At 38.7% G+C, this 22,206-nt stretch overlaps 1 long non-coding RNA gene and 1 other non-coding gene across 3 annotated transcripts in view; one reads left to right on the top strand and one right to left on the bottom strand.

Moving 5' to 3' along the window:
• LOC110129858 (uncharacterized) overlaps positions 1–22,206 on the top strand; it is a 378,298-nt gene that overhangs the window by 134,973 nt on the left and 221,119 nt on the right. The window lies entirely within an intron of this gene.
• On the bottom strand, positions 18,150–18,221 carry TRNAC-ACA (transfer RNA cysteine (anticodon ACA)). Its single transcript has one exon. It is a non-coding gene; the product is annotated as a tRNA-Cys (tRNA).

Below are 22,206 nucleotides of genomic sequence, written 5' to 3'. Positions count from 1 at the left end.
TGATTGACTAAGGGAGTTCACTTACCCCATACTGCGACAGCTCACAGTGAGGCATCTCTAACCTTTGCTGTTAGTGGAACTCATTTTTGGCACATAATCTCTTAAACAGTATGCCAGTGTTTCCATTACGAATATCTCATCTCCACAGATGAACTGAGACTTTGATTTTTGAACTGGGCCTTATAGTGCTAGGGACAGAGCTGGCAATGTAGTAGGGGCTCAAAACAGAAAGATTCGGGGTCATCATTCTGAGAGATCATGGCTGGTCTCATAGGAGAGAATCGTTTAATAGGATTATTATAGTATCATTTGAATTATTTATTATGATCCCTTTGGGGTGTGTATTTTTCCATACAGTTTTTGGTTACTTTATCTCTTTGATATGTTACCATGTATTGTTTCAGGCATGAATGTTGTTGGCAATACTGGAAAGTGATGATAGCCCAAATTAAATGGGTCAGATCTTTGAGAAACCTAGGGAGTATGTCTGGATCCAGGACCTCAGAAATATCTTTGGGACCATTTCTCTATCACACAGCTTGGTTTTTCTTTGTTCTAGCCTCATTCAAGCAGACTTTACACATACAACCTTGCCACCTACTTACATACTTCCCACTAGATTTAGATCCTATTGCTTCAGCAAACTCAGTGGAATGCCAGCTTCTCTGTTCTGATGGTTTAATAAAAGTCTCAGGGTTGAATCTCACTGGTCTCATGTAGGTCACACAACCATCACAGAACCAGTCACTGTGACCAGAGGAAAGTCATATACCAAGAAATAGGGAGTGTGGTTTCCCCAACTTAAATCATGGTGTCACTATTGGAAAATGAGAGAATAACATTCCACCTGAACATATCTTCTCTTTCCTGTATAACAAACTCTGCCCTTTAGCACCCTAAAGGTCATCCCTGCATGCTTCATGAGAACAGGGAGGAATAGTGAGAGACCAGTAAAAAAAACAACCTGAAACCCTGTTCATGACAGAACCCAGGGTTTCATCTCCTTCCAGAGGCTGTGGCAAAGCCTACCTACTTCTGATGGGTGATGTTACCATTTTTGCTTTCCAAGCCTCAGTTCATTTCTGGCTGTCAAGTGAGATTTTGGAAAACTCCTCAAGGAAGGCTTTGCAAACATAATAGAGGCTGAGACCTTTTCTTATGCTAACATACCCATTTAGTCTAACATTTTCTTCTTTCCCATTGACCCAAAGTTCTTTTCTTTAGTTAAAAGTGGTTAGAATCAAAGGTCAAAACTTTAGTGATACTGAAAGAAGTTCCTGACTGCTTTTGTTCTTACATCAACTGGAATTGTAGTCCACACTATTACTTTTTCCAAAAAAAAAAAAAAAGAATAAGTTGTATCTGTGGTCTGAGTGCCTCTTCTAGATCTAGAAAGATCTAGAATGGTTCACCTACTCAGTATATGATTAATTTTCAAGGAATGAGAAAAACAGAAATAGAACAAATCTCCCCATTGCAAAGACATTATGTGGTCCCATTTTTAACCAGATAGCAATATTGTCAGTAATAGAGTTTGTTTTGTCTACAGAACCTCTCTTCTGGTATTTTTATTGAATGATATCTAAAAAAAAAAAAAAAAAACAAAAAACTTCATGTTTCAAAATAGTTCAACACTTGTTTGAAAATAGGTTAAGCCCTAAAATTTTAAGTATTTCTAGATTCACGTTTTAGTTTTTTACCATAAAGTAATTCTGGATTTTGGTTTGATTTAGGCCTTTTCATAATTTGTCATTAATTAAAAACAAATCCACAATAAGCACAAAATCTAAATTGCAGCCAACACAGCCTCCCATGTTGCTTATTGCCTTGACTGTTCTGATGTGTTCTTTTGTTTGAAAATCTTAGGTGTTCTGTGGTTAGCACTATCCAAACAATTAGTATAATAGAGTGAAAATGTCCCTTCAGCAGAAATAGCTCCTCTTGGGAGGAGGATATGCTGCTTCTAGATTGAAGAAGAGTTGTGTAAGACTGTTTCTGTCCAAAATGATTGGGTTGAATTCCAGATTTCCCTAATGAAACTTTGCTTAATAACTGCTATGTTTGCAGCTGTGGAAGTATTCAATATCAGGTGTTGATTGATGCCACTTGATCAGCTACTTTAAAACTCTCCTTCTTAAAGCTACACCCAGTGATTGTTCAAAGAAGTTGATTGTATAGGAATTTACTTTTGATGACAGTGAGTGGGCTATAATCTGGGATGTGAGCACTTTTTAGTTGTTAGGACTTTTGTTGAAGGAGATCTTCATGACAGCATGGGTTTTTCCATTGGCCTTGGTGAAGAATTATCTTTCGGAATTTAGAAGATTATTTACAGATTAAGGGTGATGATACTTGGGTCTTCTTAACTTCTCTGAAATATTCAGAAAATCAAAATCTAAATGTTTTTCTTTTCAGCTTTTATGGTAAAATACTTTTATCCACCTTTAAAAAACTTTGCAATCAAGCAAATTTGAAGGCCTAATCTCAGGAGAAAACATTGTGACTGACAAAAATGATACTTTATAAGAAAAATAATTCTGTTAACCTTGTGAGAAGAATGATTTGATTTTCTGGTTTTCATTTCTGAATCCAACTGATGCATCCTAAACTTTAAAAAAATAACACTAGATCAATATTGGTATTAAAGAAGGACTGAAGTTCTGAAATGAGTATTTCCAAGATGCCAGAATGCATATTATTTGTAAGTGGTTAATGGCATATACTTCTAATATTATAGTCCTCTAATGTCTTGAACTGGTTCCAAATAGGAAAAGGAGTACGTCAAGGCTGTATATTGTCACCCTGCTTATTTAACTTATATGCAGAGTACATCATGAGAAACGCTGGGCTGGAAGAAGCACAAGCTGGAATCAAGATTGCCAGGAGAAATATCAATAACCTCAGATATGCAGACGACACCACCCTTGTGGCAGAGAGTGATGAAGAACTAAAAAGCCTCTTGATGAAAGTGAAAGAGGAGAGTGAAAAAGTTGGCTTAAAGTTTAACATTCAGAAAACTAAGATCATGGCATCTGGTCCCATCACTTCATGGCAAATAGATGGGGAGACAGTGGAAACAGTGTCAGTCTTTATTTTGGGGGGCTCCAAAATCACTGCTGATGGTGATTGCAGCCATGAAATTGAAAGACGCTTACTCCTTGAAAGGAAAGTGATGACCAGCCTAGCTAGCATATTAAAAAGCAGAGACATTACTTTGCCAGCAAAGGTCCGTCTGGTCAAGGCTATGGTTTTTCCAGTAGTCATGTATGGATGTGAGAGTTGGACTGTAAAGAAAGCTGAGCACAGAAAAATTGATGCTTTTGAACTGTGGTGTTGGAGAAGACTCTTGAGAGTCCCTTGGACTGCAAGGAGATCCAACCAGTCCATCCTGAAGGAGATAAGTCCTGGGTGTTCATTGGAAGGATTGATGCTGAAGCTGAAACTCCAATACTTTGGCCACCTCATGTGAAGAGTTGACTCGGAAAAGACCCCGATGCTGGGAGGGATTGGGGGCAGGAGGAGAAAGGGATGACAGAGGATGAGATTTCTGGATGGCATCACTGACTCGATGGGCATGAGTTTGAGTAAACTATGGTAAGTTTGTGATAGACAGGGAGGCCTGGCGTGCTGCGATTCATGGGGTCGCAGAGTCGGACACAGTGAGCAACTGAACTGAACTGAGTGTCTCAAAATTCTCAACTTAGGATTGTTTCCTTCATATTTTAAGGAGAAAAAATAAAATATTGATAAAAATCCAAACGTAGCAGTAAACTTTCATGAAAATTCTTTTAAATTGGTACCTAATGATTATTAGTTCATAGCTTTTCCCTTATAACTGCATCCAAGCTACTCTAGAATGTAATGGTGTAAAAATAACCAATTTACTATTTCTCCTGACTCTCATACCTGGACAGGCTCAGCAGGCAGTTATTTCCCTGGTGCTCACTCATATGGCTGTCTTTAGCTAGCAGGCCAGCAGTGGGCTGGGGCCAGGCTCAGGTGGGATGCTGGCATGACTAGACTTTGATCTCTCTCTGTAGTTGCAGGACCTTTCCCTTTTTGCATGGTCTTTCCACATTATCTCTGTAGTAGCAGAACTTCTTATACAGAAGTTCAGAATACCCAAGAGTGCAGGAGTAAGCATTTCTGGGTCTTCTTAACCATTAGTCCCAGAGCTGGCATTCTTTTGGTTAGAGAAAGCCACAGGGCTACCCCAAGTTTAAGCGGTGAGGATGACATGAGGGTGTAATACCGGGAAGCACAGTTTATTGGGGGTCACCAGAGAAACAGTGTCCTCCTGCATTAGCATTTGTTGATTTATTCAAATGATGTGCAGTATATTTGTTATGAAGCATAGGATGCCATGAGGGTATGTAAATGTTAGGAAAGGGAAGGATAATTTTCCCTGAGAAAGAGATGTTTGAATTAAGAATTAAAGAATAAGAGAAGTAGTGGAGTGATGGACAAGGGAAGAGATGCATTTCAGGAGGTGACCCTGAAGTGGGAGAAAGCATGCTTCAAGGGGAGTAGGGTATGTGAGAAAATGAAAGTAAGCAAAGTGACTACAATACAAAAGCTAGGACAAGAGCTATGTGAAATGGGGCTGAAAAGGAAAATGCAGCCAGAGCACATATGGCCTTGTCAACCTTGACAAGAATTTGTCTGAACAACAGACTACCACTGAAGGGTTTGAGGGATTAGATGGGAATGATGGCAAATAAGCAGGATGACAATTTGTGAAAATGTAGCCTCTGCATGGAGAATTAACTTGACAATGAGTGAATGTAGAAAGACAGATCCAGAGGTTATCACAGGAGTCTAGGTGAGATGTGATGATGGAGAAATGTGGAGATTGAAAATATAAGATATTTAGGAAGCAAGCAGTAGACTGTACCTGGTTTGCTATGGTAAGGTGGTGGGGGGTGGAAAGGGAGAAGAAAAAGTGAAGAATGGGTTTCTTTGCAGAACTCCATGAGCAGTGGCACCCTTTGTCTATATCTATGTCTACGTCATCTATGTATGTATGTGTGTATATGTATCTGTTTGTCTCTTCAGGAAATGAAGTGCTACTGTGGAAAGTGGCAGAGACAGTCAAGAACTGGAATTTGTATGTATTTAATTTGAGATGATTTTAAGAAATTCAAGAAGAGACCTTGAATTGGATCCAAGAGTTTGGATCTCAGAGAAGTCCAGTTTGGACATTAAATTTGTGATTGATTGTTGGTGATTGAACCTGAGCACAAATGAGATCACTTAGAGAGAGACAGTAGACTCAGAAGAGATGGTGACATCAGACTGGGCCTTGAGTAAAAGAACTTTTCAAAGCTTGTGTTGAAGAACTTGAACAGGAAGACTGAGAATGTGGGGAAATCTAGAGGAGTGTGATAACACAGATGCTAAAGAGAGAGTTTCAGAGAAGGAGGGATTGAATAGCGATGTTAAATGCTGCAGAAGAGTCAGATAAGAGGAAGAATGACAAATGTCAGTAAATGTAATGGATAGAATGTAATTGGCAGAATGAAGAGTGAGAAAACAGTGAGGAAAGGAAGACAGATAATGAATATGACTCTTATAGGAGATTTAGCTATAAATGGGAGAGAAATAAAAGATGATTTTACAGTGATGTGCAATTTTGGAAGGATAAGAGATAGTGGGTAGAATAGAGAGTCGGGGAGAACAGCTGGAAGGGTTAGTTTTAGGAGACATACAGTTTCTGTCTAATAATCGACTTAACTACTTAAGCACTCCAAAGGAGCTACCCTTTCAAAGACTATATTTTTAAATTATTTTCTCATGTTTTTATTTCCTAAAGAGCAGTAATAAAGGTAACAAATGACACTTATAATTATCAAGAACTGTGAAGGAACTTGGTTTTACCAACTTGTTATCTAAGATGTTAGCCACTTGCAGGAATGCTGTAACAAGGCAAAGACAAAGGCCTTTATTACTGCAAATGATCTGAGCTTTATGTTTGTGTCAGTTACTCTCTTCCCAAGTTCTGTGGAGGTAAATGAAGCAGCCAAGTTGGCTGCTGCACACACAGTGTGTTTGCATCACAGCTAAGGAACTCTGAGCTTAGGGAACCCGAATCTTTTATAATAGGCTACAGTAAACATGACTAACATTTGCCCTGGAGCGATACATTACCTTTATTATACTGGTACCTGCTTGTGTGCTAAGTCACTTCCATTGTGTCTAACTCTTTGCAACCCAATGGACTGTAGCCTGCCAGACTCCTTTGTCCATGGATTTCTCCAGGCAAGAATACTGGCATACTGGGTAATAAATATACTTTCACTCTGATCTATAGGAAAATACTATCCTATCTTCTTTTTTTTTAAGCAATATTTTAAAAAATTTTATTGGAATGTAGTTGATTTAAATGTTGTGTTAATTTCTGCTGTTTAGAAAAGTGATTTAACTATACATATAAATATATTCTTTTTCATTATGGTTTATCACAGGATTATTAAATATAGTTCCCAGTGCTACACAGCAGTAACCTTGTTGTTTTTCCATCCTATATATACTAGTATATATCCATCCTATATATACAAATATATATAAATATTCTAGATATACTATATATACTAGGCAAAGGAGAAAAGGAAAGATATACCCATTTGAATGCAGATGGGTGTACCCATTCAAACATACCCAAAGAATAACAAGGAGAGATAAGAAAGCCTTCCGAAGTGATCAATGCAAATAAATAGAGGAAAACAATAGAATGGGAAAGTCTAGAGATCTCTTCAAGAAAATTAGAGATACCAAGGGCAAAGATGGGCACAATAAAGGACAGAAATGGTATGGACCTAACAGAAGCAGAAGATATTAAGAAGAGGTGGCAAAAATACACAGAACTATATACAAAAAAAGATCTTCATGACCCAGATAATCACAATGGTGTGATCACCAACCTAGAGCCAGACATCCTGAAATGCGGTCAAGTAGGTCTTGGGAAGCATCACTATGAACAAAGTTAGTGGAGGTGATGGAATTCCAGTTGAGCTATTTCAAATCCTAAAAGATGATGCTGTGAAAGTCCTGCACTCAATATGCCAGCATTTTTGGAAAACTCAGCAGTGGTCACAGGACTGGAAAAGTTCAGTTTTCATTCCAATCCCAAAGAAAAGCAATGCCAAAGAATGCTCAAACTACCACACAATTGCACTCATCTCACATGCTAATAAAGTAATGCTCAAAATTCTCCAAGCCAGGCTTCAGCAATACATGAACCATGAACTTCCAGATGTTCAAGCTGGATTTAGAAAAGGCAGAGGAACCAGAGATCAGATTGCCAACATCTGTTGCATAATACAAAAAGCAAGAGCATTCCAGAAAAAAACATCTACTTCTGCTTTACTGACGATGCCAAAGCCTTTGACTGTGTGGACCACAACAAACTGTGGAAAATTCTGAAAGAGATGGGAATACCAGACCACCTGACCTGCCTCTTGAGGAATGTGTATGCAGGTCAGGAAGCAACAGTTGGAACTAAACATGGAACAACAGGCTGGTTCCAAATAGGGAAAGGAGTACGTCATGACTGTATATTGTCACCCTGCTTATTTAACTTATATGCAGAGGACGTCATGAGGAACGCTGGGCTGGATGAAGCACAAGCTGGAATCAAGATTGCCAGGAGAAATATCAATAACCACAGATGTGCAGATGACACCATCCTTATGGCAGAAAGTGAAGAAGAACTAAAGAGCCTCTTGATGAAAGTGAAAGAGGAGAGTGAAAAAGCTGGCTTAAAACTCAGCATTCAAAAATGAAAATCATGGTATCTGGTCCCATCACTTTATAGCAAACTGATGGGGAAACAGCAAAAACAGTGACAGACTTTATTTTGGGGGGTCTCCAAAAATCACTGCAGATGGTGACTGCAGCCATGAAATTAAAAGACACTTGCTCCTTGGAAGAAAATTTATGACCAAACTAGACAGCATATTAAAAAGCAGAGACATTACTTTGCCCACAAAGGCCCATCCAGTCAAAGCGATGGTTTTCCCAGTAGTCATGTATGGATGTGAGAGTTGGACTATAAAGAAAGCTGAGCCCCAAAGAACCAATGCTTTTGAACTGTGGTATTGGAGAAGACTCTTGGGAGTCCCTTGGACTGCAAGGAGATCCAACCAGTCCATCCTAAAGGAAATCAGTCCTGAATATTCATTGGAAGGACTGATGCTGAAGCTGAAGCTCCAATACTTTGACCACTTGAGGCAAAGAACTGACTCCTTGGAAGAGACCCTGATGCTGGGAAAGATTGAAGGCAGGAGGAGAAGGGGATGACTGAGGATGAGATGGTTGGATGGCATCACTGACTCAATGGACATGAGTTTGAGTAAACTCTGAGAGTTGGCAATGGACAGGGAGGCCTGGCGTGCTGCAGTCCCTGGGGTCACAAAGAGTCAGACACAACCGAGAGACTGAACTGAACTGAACTGAACTGATATACTAGTTTGCATCTGCTAATCTCAAACTTCCAGTCTTTCCCTCTTCCATCCTTGGTAATCACAGGTTTGTTGTCCATGTTTGTGAGTCTTTTTCTGTTTCATAGATAAGTTAATTTGTGTGATATTTGAGGTTCCACATATAAGTGATATCATGTGGTATTTGTATTTCTCTTTCTGACTGACTTTACTAAGTATGCTACTCTCTAGTTGCTCTATGTTGCTGCAGAGGGCATTATTTTATTATTTTTATGACTGAGTAATAGTCAATTGTATATATAGATCACATCATCTTTATTTATCTGTCAGTGGACATTTAGGTTGTTACCATTTCTTGGTTAGTGCTGCTATGCACATAGTATCTTTCGAATTATAGTTTTATCTGGGTATAAATCCAGGAGTAGAAATGTTGGATCATATGGCAACTCTATTTTTAATTTTCTTTGAGGAACTTCTATACTGTTTTCCTTAACAATTGGACCACCTTGTGCTCCCATCAAGAGTATAAGAAGGTTCCCTTTTCTCCATGCCCTCTCCGACATACATTTGTAGACTTTTTAATGATGGTCATTCTGATCTGTGTGGGGTGGTACCTCAGTTTAGTTTTGATTTTAATTTCTCTAGTAATTATCAATGATGATAATCTTTTCATGTACCTATCAGACATTTGTATGTCTTCTCTGGAGAAATGTCTATTTAGGTCTTCTGCCCATTTTTTGATTGGGTTGTTTGTTTTTTATTTTTGGGTTGTAGGATCTCTTTGTTGGAAATTAATCACTTGCCAGTCACATCATTGCAAATATTGTCTCCTAGTCCAGATGGTCAGTATCAAAACCAGATTGATTATGTTCTTTGCAGCCAAAGGTGGAAAAGCTCTATCCAGTCAGTAAAAACAAGACCTGGAGCTGACTGTGGCTCATATCATGAGCTCCTTATTGCAGAATTCAGGCTTAAATTGAAGAACATAGGGAAAGCCACTAGGCAACTCAGGTATGACCTAAATCAAACCCCTTATGATTATACAGTGGAGGTGATGAATAATTTCAAGGGATTAGATCTGGTAGATAGAGTGCTTGAAAAACTATGAATGGAGGTTCATAACATTGTACACCAGGCAGTGATCAAAACAATTCCAAAGAAAAAGAAGTGGAAGAAGTCAAAGTGGTTGTCTGAGGAGGCTTTACAAATAGCTAAAGAAAGAAGAGAAATGAAAAGCAAGGGAGAAAGGGAAAGATATACCCAAATGAATGCAGAGTTCCAGAGAAAGGAGAGAAGGAGAGATAAGAAGGCCTTCTTAAATGAACAATGCAAAGAAATAGAGGAAAACAATAGAATGGGAAAGACTACAGATCTCTTCAAGAAAACTGGGAGATCAAGGGAACATTTCATGCAAAGATGGGCACAATAAAGAACAGAAATGGTAAGGATCTAGAAGCAGAAGAGATTAAGCAGACCCTCATGGACTGTAGCCCACCAGGTTCCTCCATCCATGGAATTTTCTAGGCAAGAGTACTAAAGTGGGTTGCCATTTCTTTCTCCAGGGGATCTTTCCAACCCAGGGATCAAACACGGGTCTCCTGCATTGCACATAGAGGCTTTACCGTCTGAGCCACCAGGGAATTGTTAAGAGATTAGGAAGAGGTGGTAAGAATGCAGAGAACTATACCAAAAAATTCTTAATGATCTGGGTAACCACAGTAGTGTGGTCACTCACCTAGTACCAGACATTCTGGGATATGAAGTCAAGTGGGCCTTAGGATGCATTACTATGAATGAAGTTAGTGGAGCTGATGGGATTCTAGTTAAGCTACTTAAAATCCTAAATAATAATTCTGTTAAAGTGCTGCACTCAATATGTCAGCAGATTTGGAAAACTTAGCAGTGGCCACAGGACTGGAAAAGATAAATTTTCATTTCAATCCCAAAGAAGGACAATGCCAAAGAATGTTCAAACTACCACCCAATTGTACTCATTTCACATGCTAGCAAAGTAATGCTCACAGTGCTTCAAACCAGGCTTCAGCAGTATATAAACAGAGAACTTCCAGATGTACAAGTTGTGTTCAGAAAAGGCAAAGGTCAAATTGCCAGCATTCAATGAATAATGGAGAAAATAAGGGAATTCCAAAAAAATATCTAATTCTGCTTCATTGACTATGCTAAAGCCTTTGACTTTGTGCATCACAACAGACTGTGGAAACTCTTTGAGATGGGAGTACCAGACCACCATACCTCTCTCCTGAGAAACCTGTATGTAGGTCAAGAAGCAACAGTTAGGATTGGATATGGGACAGCTGACTGGTTCCATATTGGGAAATGAGTATGACAGGTCTGTATATTGTCACCCTGCTTATTTCTATGCAGAGTACATCATGAGAAATGCTGGGCTGGATGAATCACAAGCTGGCATCAAGAATGCCAGGAGAAATATTAATAACCTCAGATATGCAGATAATACCACTCTAATGGAAGAAAGTGAAGAGGAACAAAAAAGCCTCTTGATGAGGGTGAAAGAGGAGTGTGAAAAAGCTGGCTTGAAATTCAACATTCAGAAAACTAAAATCATGGCATCAGGTCCCATCATTTCATGGCAAATAAAAGGGGAAAAAGTGGAAGCAGTGAGAGATTTACATAGACTCCACAATCACTGTGGATGTTGACTGCAGTCATGAAGTTAAAAGACCCTTGCTCCTTGGAAAGAAAGCTATGACAAACCTAAATAGCATATCAAAAAGCAAAGACATCACTTTGCTGACAGAATCCATATAGTCAAAGCTGTGGTTTTTCCAGTAGTCAGGTTCAGACGTGAAAGTTGAACCATAAAGAAGGCTAAGTGCCGAAAAATTGATGCTTTTGAATTATTGTGTTGGAGAAGACTCTTGGGAGTCCCTTGGACTGCAAGGAGATCAAACCAGTCCAAGGAAATCAACCCTGACTATTCATTGGAAGGACTGATGCTGAAGCTGAAACTCCAATACTTTGGCTACTTATAAGAAGAGCTGACTCACTGGAAAGACCCTGATGCTGGGAATCATTGAAGGCAAAAGTAGAAGTGGGTGGCAGAGGATGAGGTGGTTAGATAGCATCACTGACTCAATAGTTATGGATTTGAGCAAACTCCAGAAGATAGTGGAGGACAGAGACTGGCATGCTTTAGTCCATGGGGTCGCAAAGAGGTAGATACAACTTAGTGCCAGAACAACAACAACAATTAGTTTCCTTTGCTTTGCAAGGTTTATAAGTTAGATTAGGTCCACTTGTTACTTTACTTTTGTTTCTGTTGCTTTGGGAGACTGACCTAAGAAAACCTTGGCACAATTTATGTCAGAGAATGGCTTGCCTATGTTCTAGGAGTTTTATAGTGTTGTCTTATATTTAAGTCTTTAAGCTATTTTGAGTTTATTTTTGTTTATGGTGTGAGGGTATGTTCTACTTAATTGATTTACATGTGACTGTCCAACTTTTCCAACATCACTAGCTGAAGAGACCATTTCCCCATTGTATATTCTTGTTTCCTTTGTCAAAAGTTAATTGATTGTTCATAGGTGTGTGGGTTTATTTCTGGGTTCTCTATTCTGGTCCACTGGTCCATGTGTCTGTTTTTGTGCCAATACCATGCTGTTTTGATTATTGTAGCTTTGTAGTATTGTTTGAAGTCCAGAAGAATTATGCCTCCTGCTTTGTTCTTTTTCATAAGGATTGTTTTGGCAATTCTGGGTCTTTTATGGTTCCATATAAATTCTAGTATTATTTGTTCTAGTTCTGTGAAAAATGTCATTGGTAATTTGATATTATTCTTCTCTACTAAAGTGAAAGTTACTCTGGCCACCTGATGTAAAGAGCTGATTCATTGAAAAAGACCCAAATTTTGGTAAAGATTGAGGGCAGGAAGAGAAAGGGGTGATAGGGGATGAGACAGGTGTATAGCATTACTGACTCAATGGACATGAGTTTGAGCAAATTCCAGAAGGTAGTGAAGGACCAGGAAGACTAGTGTGCTATAATCCATGGAGTCGCAGAGTCAGACAAAAGTTAGTGACTGAACCACTCTCTACCAAGGCTATTTGCTATATAAGCATTCTTAAAAAGATAGTTCTAAGCCTAAGTTTTCAGAGCCTTTGCTAAGATGTGCAGGAAGTTGGGAGACTTATAGTGAACTGTTTCCTAACCACATTATTAATAGTTAGCATTTATGGGCATTTCCTAAATTCCAGGCCATAGATTATATTTTCTACTCCAACATTCACAATAGACCTTTAAAAAAACTACTAATTGGCTTGGTCTGTAATAAAAACATACCATAGACTGGTATCTCAAAAAACAGAAACTTATTTCTACAGTTCTAGAGATATTGTCTAATTTCAAGATATTAATAGAATTGCTTCTTATTGAGACCTCTCCTCTTGACTTGTAGGTGGCTGCCTTTCACTGTGTCCTCACATCGCCTTTCTTCTGTGTGCCTGTCTTTCTAGTTTCTCTCTCTGTCTCTCTTTTTTAATAAGGATTCTAGTCCTGTTAGATTAGAACCTCATTCTTAGGACCTCATGTAAAGTTAATTACCTGTTTAAAGGTTCTGTCTTCAAATACAGCCACAATAGGAGTAAGGCTTCAACATAAAAGTTTTAGGGGGATGCAATTCAGCCCATAACAGGTATTATTAAATGCTAGTAATTACTTATTGCAACTATTTTACAGGTGAGAAAACAGAGGCTTAGAGAAATTAAGAAATTTTAACAAGGTCACACAAATCAAAGTGATAGAATGGGATATGAGCTGAGCTCCTGACATCTCACTATCCTACATAGGTAGAATGAAAATGATGTATTTTTCAGTATTTCGGGGGGGAAACTGATTTCTTAGCCTTTGAATCAGAACCACTGGTCTTGTGAAAGAACATTATAGCATGCGCCACAGTTTATTAGCCAGACTGACTGCCTGGCTTCCTCCCTATTTCTCCCTTTCCTTCCTTTCTACCACACAATCATTTATTCAGATGTTAAATATACGTTCATTTAATTCCACTATGGCTTCCCAGGTGGCGCTAGTGGTAAAGAACCTGCCTACCAATGCAGAAGACATACGACACATAGGTTTGATCCCTGGGTCGGGAAGATTCCCCTGGAGGAGAGCATGACAACCCACTCCAGTATTCTTGCCCGGAGAATCCCATGGACAGGGGAGCCTGGCACGTTATAGTTCATAGGGTCACACAGAGTTAGAGACAACTGAAGCGACTTAGCATGCACACATGGCCAGTTACTGGTCTAGGTGCTAGGGATCCATCGATTAACAAAATAAACTCACTGACTTCATGAACAGTACACCCTTGTTATTGTGTGAAAGATTTTTCACTATCCCACTGCACATACTCCCAGTTCTTTAATATTTATATTTTCTGTACAACTGAAAGAGAAAGGGAACTATTTACCAAATGTCAACCATAGGTTAAGCACATCCACTTATCTCACTTCATAACTGATGGATGACCTGTTAGCACAGACTGGTGACCGTCCCATTTAAAGTATGGCTATGGAAACATATTTTCCCTGTGGTTAATCAAAGGAACTTTGACTGCAAGCTCAAGTGTTTAGATGTAATGATGTGTCTATGAATCATGCACACATGTATATGTAGATCAATATGTATCAATATATTTGTATGTTTTTCCCTCCTTGTGTCAAATAGATAGGTGGTTAGTCCCAAGAATGATTAGAAGGTATTGTAATAGATTGCCATTTTAATTCCAGTCTTGGTAGGTGAGGTTGGAATTAATCAGCTTAAGACAATGTAAAAGTCCAAGTATACAGGAAGAATGTCTTTGGTTTGAGAGCATCAGATAGTATTGGTGATAAAGAGACTTTGGGGGGAAATGACAACAGAACCATAAATCAGTACCACTCCTAAAGTTATGTTCAGGTTTTGGGAAGCCCATTCAGCCTTATTTTTTCTGATTTTAGCATGCTAGAATTTCTTCTAGTTATTGGTATCAGTAGAGGTTTTGCCTGCATATGATTTTCTTTGCAGTATAAAAAAGAATTATTTAACATATATTTGAAAGAAGAGAAGATTTTTCCCGATTGAAAAAATTAAATGGCTGCATTTCAAGGTGAGTAAGTGAGTGAATGAGTGAAGTCTCGCAGTCGTGTCCGACTCTTTGCGACACCATGGACTGTAGCCTACAATGCTCCTCTGTCCATGGAATTTTCCAGGCAAGAGCACTGGAGTGTGTTGCCATTTCCTTCTCCAGGGGATCTTCCCAACCCAGGGGTCGAACCCAGATCTCCCGCATTGCAGTCAGACACTTTACCATCTGAGCCACCAGGGAAGCCCTTGCATTTCAAGGTATCTTTCTATATTTATATCTTTTCTATCAAGAGTCCAGGCACAGTGCATTCAGGCTAACATTTTTTTTTTTTTGTGAAGTTTGATTCTAACTGGGCCTTTCCTTTGAGTTTTCTGGGGTACCATATTTTATTTATTTGAGCAGCTATGATTTGGGATGCATGATTCACTGTTACTTTATTATTACAGCTCTCCTCTCTTGAAGTCTAATTTTTTGTTTATAGTCCACAAGTTGGGGATTAGCAAGTTAACCTTCATTTTCACCATATGTGACAGGGATAAAAAGAAAGATTTCTTAGCATAGTCACTTTATAGAACTCTTTTCATGTCAATAAAAAGCATAGTAACATTAGTTAGTCCATAGGCTGTTATTTTTTCTTTTTAAGAAATAGTCACTTTCTTTGAGTTATTTTAAAAAAAGTTTTGAGGTTTGTATTCAAACAGGTAAAATTTATGTTTAGGCTATTTTATCTTTATATATTTTATTATTATCATTTTTGGCTGCTCTGTGCATGGCATGTGGCATGTGGGATCTTAGTTCCCCAACCAGGAATTGAACCTGTGTTCCCTGCAGTGGAAGCATGGCATCTTAACCAGTGGACTGTCAGGGAAAATCTTATTTTAAATTTACTATTGTTAAACTTTTTAAAGGCAATTTTCAATTTTCGCATCCTTATAAATGATTCATTTAAATTCCTCATTGGTGTGTTGCAAGATACTTGGCAAATAAACGTTTAAAGTGGAACTTAACTCAACATACACGACTATAGCCAGAACCTCACTCAACATACATGTCTGTAGTCAAAATTTGGTATACTAAAAATAAAGTTTTGTCAGAATGTAGTTACAACTATAGAATTGTATTTGTTGCAGTTTAAAGGCAAATATTGTGGAGTCAATTGCAGAGTAATTAAAAGCATAAACTCTAAAAAAGATTACCTAGATTAGATTACTTCTTTCATTCTGTGACCTCCTGCAAATTGCTTAATCTCTCCATGCCTCAGTTTCTTCATCTGTAAAATGGAAAGAATAATCTGACCTATCTTATACAGTTTTTATTGTATTTAAATAAAGTATAACTCCAGAAAAGTAAATGACCCAATCAAAAAATGGGCCAAAGAACTAAACAGACATTTCTCCAAGGAAGACATACAGATGGCTAACAAACACATGAAAAGATGCTCAGCATCACTCATTATCAGAGAAATGCAAATCAAAACCACAATGAGGTACCATTATACACCAGTCAGGATGGCTGCTATCCAAAAGTCTACAAGCAATAAATGCTGGAGGGGATGTGGAGAAAAGGGAACCCTCTTACACTGTTGGTGGGAATGCAAATTAGTACAGCCACTATGGAAAACAGTGTGGAGATTCCTTAAAAAGCTGGAAATAGATCTGCCATATGACCCAGCAATCCCACTTTTGGGCATACACACCGAGGAAACCAGATCTGAAAGAGACACGTGCACCCCAATGTTCATCGCAGCACTGTTTATAATAGCCAGGACATGGAAGCAACCTAGATGCCCATCAGCAGACGAATGGATGAGGAAGCTGTGGTATATATACACCATGGAATATTACTCAGCCATTAAAAAGAATTCATTTGAATCAGTTCTAATGAGATGGATGAAACTGGAGCCCATTATACAGAGCGAAGTAAGCCAGAAAGATAAAGACCATTACAGTATACTAACACATATATATGGAATTTAGAAAGATGGTAACAATAACCCTATATGCAAAACAGAAAAAGAGACTCAGATGTATAGAACAGACTTGTGGACTCTGGGAGAAGGCGAGGGTGGGATGTTTCAAGAGAACAGCATCGAAACATGTATATTATCTAGGGTGAAACAGATCACCAGCCCAGGTTGGGTACATGAGACAAGTGCTCGGGCCTGGTGCACTGGGAAGACCCAGAGGGATCGGGTGGGTGGGGGGGGGGGGGGACCGGGATGGGGAATACATGTAAATCCATGGCTAATTCATTTCAATGTATGACAAAAACCACTGCAATGATGTAAAGTAATTAGCCTCCAACTAATAAAAATAAATGGAAATAAATAAATAAATAAATAAAGTATCACATTTAAAGCACGACAATTTTAGGTACCAATGAAATAAAAGGTAGCCTTTAATTACTACTATTATGAAGTAAAGCCCCAGAGAGTGCCCTTGTTAGATGTCAGTGAAGTGAGGAGTTGGGTTCTCAGCTTTTCAGGTCTAGTGATTCACTTTTACCATGGCTCCTAGATTTAATCAGCCCAAGTCTCTGAGAGAAGGGATTGAGCAAACTCTTGAGTGACTAATGGAGCAATCAGAAGCCCCATTTATAAAAGTGACAGAAAAAGTATTTTGAAGCAATTACTGAGGTGCCTTTTTTTCCCCATGAAATCCCTTTTACCTATAATTCTATTTGTCTCTTCCATCTAGATCTTGGTTTCTCTGACTCAGAGAAGGGAGGCTCCAGTAGACCACAGAGGAGGAAAAAACTTACTAATAGTCTTTGAAGTTTGAATTCTCAAGCCTATCATAAATACTAGGCAAGCAAAAAAAATTCATTTGATCAAGTCTGTTGTGGCCTGGTTGTTGGATAAATATAAAGATTTTCTTGCTTTGGGTAGAAAAAAGAGCTAAGGAAGATGGAAATGTATTAAACATGGGTGTTATTCCCTGAAAAGAAGTTCTCTGCTCTGAAGCCTACTGCAAAGCTGAGCTCTGAGGAGGTGGTGATACAAGTCCAAGATTAATTTGCGACTCCAAGAGCAGTTAGGACCTGTGACTTGTTTTGCAGATGGATTTCTTCATGTGCTGGGATGACATAACACCAGTTGACTAGGGATTATGGTATGGCATGACCTAATGTGTTATGTCAAGGAGTTTGAGTTAACCACCTTGAGTTTCTTACGACTCTCAGAGTGACTTGGAAAAATCTTGTCATTTTCCTCCCAACCCAAATTAAAAGTGGCAACAATTTTTTTTTTTGTTTTTTTTTTTGCTACTTTCCATTAAGAAGCAGAGACTAATTCCCTTCTCCTTGAATGTGGGCTAATCTGGTGGCGTGGTTGACCAATGGAATGCATCAGAAGTGAGCTTCTGTGAGTTTTAAGGTCAGATAACAAGTTTTGCAACTTTCACTGGGATCTCTTAGAATGTTCTCTCAGGGGAAAGCCAGTTGCGTGCAGTCTGATCATCTTGCTGGAAAGCCTATCTAGAGAAGTCTTGAGACTTCTTGGATAGTGAAAGGGGCCCCATGGACTGTAGCCTACAATGCTCCTCTGTCCATGGGATTTTCTAGGCAAGAGTACTGGAGTGGGTTGCCATTTCCATCTCCAGAGGATCTTCCCAACCCAGGGATTGAACCTGTGTCTCCTGCATTGTAGGCAGATGCTTTACCATCTGAGCCAGCAGGGAAGTCTGAAAGGGGCCCAGCTAAGCCCAATCTGCCCTCTCTTTCCACCAAGACAACAGGTATGTGTCTAGCCATCAGTCACATAGCACCAAATATTAATAATCCTAGGGGAGGCAGCCCACCCAGCCCTTGAAGATCTGACCCATATGTCATAAACATGATAAAATGATTATTGTTGTGAGCCACTAAGTTTTGGGTTGTTTGCTCCATCACAGTTGATAACCAGTACTTACTTTTTCACATGCCCTCAGAATTACACAAAGCAAATGGATGAACTGTGTAACTTTAGCCTGAAGAAACCTCTTGGATTTACAGCCTGACCTGTGTGAAGATGCTTATGCAATCCCTATCTATAAAAGATTTTGTGGGGAAGGGCTTTTATTCCTAAGTGTTAACAGGGAGAAAACCCATTCATTTTGCTCATTCACAGCCAACATTAGCAGGGACAAAATCTGACCAAGAAGCAAACATTAATGCTGCCATGATTGTGTTTCTGGAGTTGTACAACATGGTGGCCCTGCCACCCATTCATTCATTCTCCAAGACTTAGATACCACACACGTCAGTGGAAGGAGGGAATGTGGCGAACCTCGATTTCACTGGGAAAATCCTCATATGACACAGAAACCATGATTTGACTGAAAAATATCTTGAAATGACTAAGTTGGTTATTTGTCACTCAGAAAAATGTGGTTTAAAATATCAATTCAGTCGTCATAGAAAAATGAAACTAGTTTTTTTTTTTAAGCACAATTGCAGCTTGTGAAATCAATATGTTACAGTAATTAAATATATGTAACACTATGGGTAAGCCAATTAGAATATGTTTGTTATCTGATTAGCTTATCTCTTCCTTCCTGGGTCTATTTATTCTTTTACAGTGGGAACTGTTCCTTTTTTTGTGATCAGAACACCTGGGTCTGCTCCAGTGTATAGTCTTGCTGAGAAATGAAATTAGTCTTTAGGCTATTTGGTTATTATGGGTCTGAACAAAAGTAAAAGGAGTTCTGTTATTTAGGCCATGGTGACCGACCTGACGACCCATGTCTGCCCCGCAATAGAGGGACCTCTTTAGTGATCAGAATGCCTGTTCTGTGCCTGCCCCCCAGTCAGCATTGTTCTCTTCTATATATATGAAGTAAATTAAATTCCAACTCCCTGTTTGTCTTGCTTCTCCTCCTAATGAGACCATTCCAACAGTAATGGCAAGTTTAATCTATAGATATGTTTATACCATTAATTAAGTTATGCCCAAGGCCTGCCTGCTTTTGCCTTTGGAACCTAATACCACTAACGGGCTCTTTCCTCCGATAGCAGAGTTAATTTATCATGTGTTGATTTTACTAACTTAACTCATATCTCCCTGTTGCTTTGATGTTTTGTCTAAGAGGCTCACTCTATTTCCATCTAATCCTGTAAGACTTTGAGTGCAATGAGAAGTGCATTGAGCAAGAAAAATCCCAATAAATAAAAAATGAGAATTATGATGCATTTTTATCTTAGGAAATTAAAGGAAGGGAAACTTTTAAGATCTCATTATAAATTTCTATACCTAGTAATTGAACTATAGATTGTCTTATACAATTTATAAGTCCTGTGATTGAAAGAACTTGGAGTTTCAACCCCAATTGTAGTTTTTACAGGAAAAACATGCTCATTTGTTCACTAATCTATTAATCCAACATTGATTAACCCTGATTAGAATCATGCTTCAGTCTGTGAAAGAAGCATGAATAATACATAAAATGATTTTCTTCTTTTTCTTCTAATTTATATCTGTGTGAGATGATGGATGTTCAGTATACTATGAAAACCGTTTCATGATGTATGTAAGTAAAATTGTGAACTTCTTAAGTAGTATTGCATGTCAGTTATATCTCAATGAAACTGGAAGAAAAAATATGTAAAATATAAGGCACACATAAAGCACATAAAATGCACAACATAATTGGATAGAGCAAAGTCTAAATTAAAACCCTAATGAAACGCTACTGCATACCTACTAGGATGACTAAAGCAAAAGACTGATGATACCAAGAATTGGCAAAGATATGGAACAACTGTGATTCTGCAAGTGTCAAACAGCACAACCGCCTTGGGGAATTCTCAGTATCACTTAAAAGTTGAACATAAATTTATTCTGTGATCCAGAAATTGCACTTCTAGATTGTATTCATTATCTACATCATAAATTACCACAACTTAATGGCTTAAACGAGCTTCCCTGGCGGCTCAGTGGTAAAGAACCCACCTGCCAATGCAAGAGACTTGGGTTCCATCCCTGGGCAGGAAGATCCCCTGAAGGAGGAAATGGCACCCCACTCCAGCATTCTTGCCTGGAGAATCCCGTGGACAGAGGAGCCTGGTGGGCTACAGTCCAGGCGGTCACAAAGAGTCGGACAGGACTTAGTGACCAAGCATTCATGCAGCATGCAGTGGCTTGTAAGTAAGTAAGTATAAGTGTTAGTCGCTTAGTTGTGCCCGACTCTTTGCGACCCCATGGACTGCAGCCCACCAGGCTCCTCTGTCCATGAGATTTTCCAGGCAAGGATACTGGAGTGGGTTGCCATTTCCTTACATAGTTTCTGATGGTTACGAATTCAGAGTAGGCTTAACTGAGTGGTTTGCTTCGGGGTCTCTTTTTGGTTTCAATTAATGTGGTAGCCAGGACCACAGTCACCTGAATGCTGGATGGAGCTGGAGGCTCTGCTCTATGGTGGCATACTCACAAGACTGACAAGATGAAAATGGTGACCGGCAGGTGGCTTCAGCTCCTTGCCATTCGGATTCTACCATATTGCTACTTGAGTATCTTCCTGGCAGCTGGTGTCCCACCAGAGTGAATGATCTGAGAGAGAGCAAGGTGGCAGCTTTTATGTCCTAGCCTTTGTAGCCATACTTCATACCTTTTTGCAGGATCTTATTGACTGCATATATTAGCCCTATTCAGTGTGTGGTATGTATGTGTGTATGTGGCACGGAGGTGTGCAGCTGCATAAGAGGCTAGGTATGAGGAAGCAAGGATCATTGGGTACCATCTTGGAGGCTCTCTACCACATAGGTGTTTATTCCAGAGAAACAAAAACAGACATCCACAAAAAACATTATGCAAGAATGTTCATAGGAGTTTATTTACACTCCTCAAACTGGAAACAGCCCAGATGTTCATCAGCAAGAGTCTCGATAAACAAACTGGTATATTCACACAGTAGGTACAACGCAGCAATAAAAGGAACTAACTACTAATAAATGCAAAAATGTTTTGCTAAGTAAAAGAGGAAATGTCCATAATGTATGATCCCCTTTATATGCAATTCTAGAATAGGCAAAACTCACCTAAGGTGATATAAATCAGATCAGTGGTTGCTTCTCATAGGAGCAGGAGGTAGAATGACAGGATAGCTATAAAAAAGCTTTTCGGGTAATGAAGCCCTTTTGCCAAATTTGTGAGAAGCAATTCAGCAAGCACATTTATGTTCTGAACGTTTCACTGTTGATAAATTATACCTCAAAAAAAAAAATATAAGGCATAATCCAAGGATCACAGGAGAAATATGAACAAATGATAAGTTTAAATTGATGAGAGAAATTAATACAGAGTGGGAAAATGTTAATTGGGAAAGTATTCATCTTTAATAAGTCAAAACAGTAATTGTAGATGATTTTAATAAAAAATTTATTATTTTGTGTTAATAAATCCCATCACTTGGAGTAATTGACTTATTTCTTTTTTGGTCTGTTTTCCAGTCTTTCATACATTTAAAAAAATCAATAGTAACATTTCATATATGAAATTTTATAAACTGATTACATGTGTGTATCGTTGGTTGGTGACAGTATAAATAGCTCCCAAGACTATTAAATTCTTTTAAAATATTATTTTAAATTGCTGCATATCATTATAGGACTGTGCCATGGTTTATGTAACTGTTTTGTTAGTGATGGACATTTGGGTTGTTTCTCATTATTTAAGTAATGCAATGGAGT

Source organism: Odocoileus virginianus, chromosome 14 (assembly GCF_023699985.2).
Source record: "Odocoileus virginianus isolate 20LAN1187 ecotype Illinois chromosome 14, Ovbor_1.2, whole genome shotgun sequence".
Lineage (NCBI taxonomy): Eukaryota > Metazoa > Chordata > Mammalia > Artiodactyla > Cervidae > Odocoileus > Odocoileus virginianus.
Note: the sequence above shows the minus strand (reverse complement) of the source record. Positions and strands in the feature narration are given on the sequence as shown.